The 3,563-nt window shown below is 47.5% G+C and overlaps 1 long non-coding RNA gene across 1 annotated transcript; it reads right to left on the bottom strand.

Annotated features, from left to right (window-relative positions):
• Positions 1–376: 376 nt before the first annotated feature.
• On the bottom strand, positions 377–1,560 carry LOC108366617 (uncharacterized). Its single transcript, XR_001848112.1, has 3 exons — positions 1,520–1,560; positions 463–575; positions 377–393 (listed from the first exon to the last, which is right to left on the bottom strand). It is a non-coding gene; the product is annotated as an uncharacterized LOC108366617 (long non-coding RNA).
• Between the last annotated feature and the right edge of the window lie 2,003 nt (positions 1,561–3,563).

The following is a 3,563-nucleotide window of genomic DNA, read 5'->3' as shown; positions in this document are numbered from 1 at the left end:
GTTGATACCGCGGATACAGATCACAAAAGCCAATTTGTCTTCTGCAGGCACGTAGAATGGGCCGCGTTTCTTTGCCAGACGGCGGAACTTATTCTCACGGCGTCCATCACGGAGATATTTTGCTTGATATTTCTCAGCATGCACCATGCAGAGCGCTTTAGTTTAAGCTTGATCAGGGTAGCACGTTTGCTGACCTGCTTCTTGCTGAACTTTAGCTGCGACTCGGAGACAGCAGGCAGCTTCCTGGAAGGTTATTTGCCCTTTGCTTCGGGCTTCTTACCGGCAGTGGTGGCAGTCATCTTAACTTGTAACTTAGCACGATGAGAAGGCGCAAAAAAGTTCGCAAAATGTTTGGAGCACATCTTAAATAACGCCGCTCGATGTATAACATTTCTATTAAACACAATTTCATTTAATTAAATACTTTTTTAATACATAGATATGCTGCAACCAGGCACTTACTTTCCCAAATTCCATCTTGCTTATCGGCATAATTTTCCAAATGTGCCTGCGCTGCTACTTCATACTAATAACTTCATTTTCCAACTGGGCCTTCTTTGTTGCCTCAACATATCCTCCTAAAAAGACATAAAATTTACATTAAACAATAGAAATCGCAAAAATTAGCAAATAAAATACTCCCTTCATTTTGTTTTGTTGTCAAATTTCTGAGAAATGTGAATTCACCACGATGCAATACAGAAAGAACAAGGATGAGGGATATAATTTTAAATAAAACTATTATTCAGTGGCAACGCACAGAGCGTCCCGAGTAGCAAAATTAATTTGTATCTTCTCTATATATATAAAAATAGCCGTTTTCGTTGTTCGGAGTTAACTCAAAAACTACTTCATAGATTTAAGTAAAATTTTCAGATGTTATACCCTGCATATATGGTCCTATTATAGGCTACCAGAAAACTCGCCTGGTGTCGCTGGGGTCGAGTTATTTATAAAAGTCCTGTTTATGAACCGATTTCGTTCAACTTTAAAACGTGTGCTGCCTCCATGATGAGAAATACGTATGCGAAAAATAAACCCGCTAGGTCGCGCTGGAGTCGAGTTACTAACTGTGGTGTAGTGGTAAGCAGTGCGCACTTTCACTCCGCAGCTCCTGGGTTCAAGCCCTGGTCAAAGCAACATCGCAAAAAAATTTAGAAAAACGGTTTTTTCTTAACAGCGGTCGCCCCTCGGGGAGGATGGTTCCGTGCGCAGAAGTGGAAAACTTTTGACTGCCATTCACCTGGGAGTGGCCAGAAGCGATTCTTGTGCGTACGGTTCAAATCGCAGCTCACAACGTCCGGATATTTATATCCACGTATCCTCTGGGTAGCAACCAAACACCCGTTTGGGAGCGAGCTAAAGTGAGAAGGCGTAAAACTTCGCGTGCGCTGGGTTTGGGTCCCGCCACGTTAAAACCCCGCCCAATGAAAAGAAGCAAACAGCCTCGGATGAGACCCCCTTTTTCTGATGACGACCACGGCAAACGTATAAAGGACTATGATTTAAGGGTATGCACCTGGAATATCCGGACCCTTAATGGGGAAGGTGCCTCTGCCCGGCTGGTTGATGTCCTCGGGAAGACAAAGGCTGACATCACCGCCATCCAAGAAATGCGATGGACGGGGCAAGGTAAAGTAAGCGTGAAGCCTTGCGACGTCTACTACAGTTGCCACGTAAAGGAGCGCAAATTCGGTGTTGGATTCGTGGTAGGAGAGAGACTCCGTCGCCGAGTACTGGCGTTCACCCCGGTGGACGAACGTCTAGCCACAATCCGCATCAAAGCTAGATTCTTCAACATCTCGCTCATCTGCGCCCATGCCCCGACGGAAGAGAAGGATGAGGCGTCCAAGGATCTCTTCTATGAGCGCTTGGAACGTACATATGAGCGCTGCCCCCGACACGATGTCAAAATCGTGCTTGGCGATTTTAATGCCAAGGTGGGCAAGGAAGGGATCTTTGGCGCCACTGTCGGAAAATTCAGCCTCCACGACGAAACGTCCGATAACGGACTGAGGCTGATCGACTTCGCCGGGGCCCGAAATATGGTAATATGTAGTACTAGGTTCCAGCATAAGAACATCCACCAAGCTACATGGCTGTCTCCAGATCGAAAAACGAGAAACCAAATCGATCATGTTGTGATAGACGGAAGGCATGCTTCAAGCGTTTTGGACGTACGTACACTCCGAGGGCCAAACATCGACTCGGACCACTATCTTGTTGTAGCCAAGATACGCACCCGCCTCTGTGCAGCAAAAAATGTGCGCCCAACAATGCAAGGAAAGCTTAACGTCGAAAAGCTGCAATCACAACAGACGGCCAATTTATTCGCCACTCGACTCACACACCTGCTCTCTGAGAGCACTCTTCAACAATCCGACGTACGCGAGCAGTGGAACCACATTTCCCGATCATTAAGTACCGCCGCCGAAGAAGTAGTTGGATTTCAGCGAGCCCGAAAGAACAACTGGTACGATGAGGAATGTCAAGAAGCCGCAGAGAAAAAAGATGCCGCCTACAGGGCCACGCTGCGATCGGGCGCAACGCGAGCCATGTGGGACCGTTATAGGGAACTGAAGAAGGAAGCGAGACGTATTTGCCGCAATAAGAAGAGAGAGGCCGAAATACGTGAGTGCGAAGAGCTTGAGATGCTGGCCGACAGGAAGAACGCCCGAAAATTCTACCAGAGGGTTAGGCGACTTACGGAAGGTTTCAAGACCGGGGCGAACTCCTGTAAGAACAACAATGGCGACCTAGTGACCGATGTCCAGAATATACTTAAATTGTGGAGGGAACACTTTTATAACCTACTGAATGGTAGCAGCGCTGAAAGTAGTGAGGAAGACGAACCCGAGTCCCCAGTCGATGATGATGGAGTAGCTGTCCCACCGCCTGACTATGACGAGGTACGAATAGCGATTACGCGGCTGAAAAACAACAAAGCTGCTGGAGCTGACGGCCTGCCAGCCGAGCTATTCAAGTACGGCGGCGAGGAGCTGATGAGGTGCATGCATCAGCTCGTATGCAGAATATGGTCAGATGAACGCATGCCCGACGACTGGAATTTAAGTGTGCTCTGCCCAATCCACAAGAAAGGCGACCCCGCCATACGCGCCAACTACCGCGGAATTAGCCTTCTAAGCATAGGTTACAAGGTCTTATCGAGCGTATTGTGCGAAAGACTGAAGCCCACCGTCAACGAGCTGATTGGACCTTATCAGTGTGGCTTTAGGCCTGGAAAATCCACCATAGATCAGGTATTCACAATACGCCAAATCTTGGAAAAGACCCGCGAGAATAGGATCGACACACACCATCTATTTGTCGATTTCAAAGCCGCTTTCGACAGCACGAAGAGAAGTTGCCTTTATGCCGCGATGTCTGAATTTGGTATCCCCGCGAAACTAATACGGCTGTGTAAAATGACGTTGAGCAATACCACCAGCTCCGTCAGAATAGGGAAGGACCTCTCCGAGCCGTTTGATACCAAACGAGGTTTCAGACAAGGGGACTCCCTTTCGTGTGATTTCTTTAATCTTATGTTGGAGAAGATAATAAGA

The sequence above is a fragment of the Rhagoletis zephyria genome, unplaced genomic scaffold, assembly GCF_001687245.7.
Source record: "Rhagoletis zephyria isolate East Lansing unplaced genomic scaffold, Rhagoletis_zephyria_1.1 Rzeph_scaffold_02346, whole genome shotgun sequence".
NCBI classification, from domain to species: Eukaryota; Metazoa; Arthropoda; class Insecta; order Diptera; family Tephritidae; genus Rhagoletis; species Rhagoletis zephyria.
This window is presented reverse-complemented; position numbering and strand designations above follow the sequence as displayed.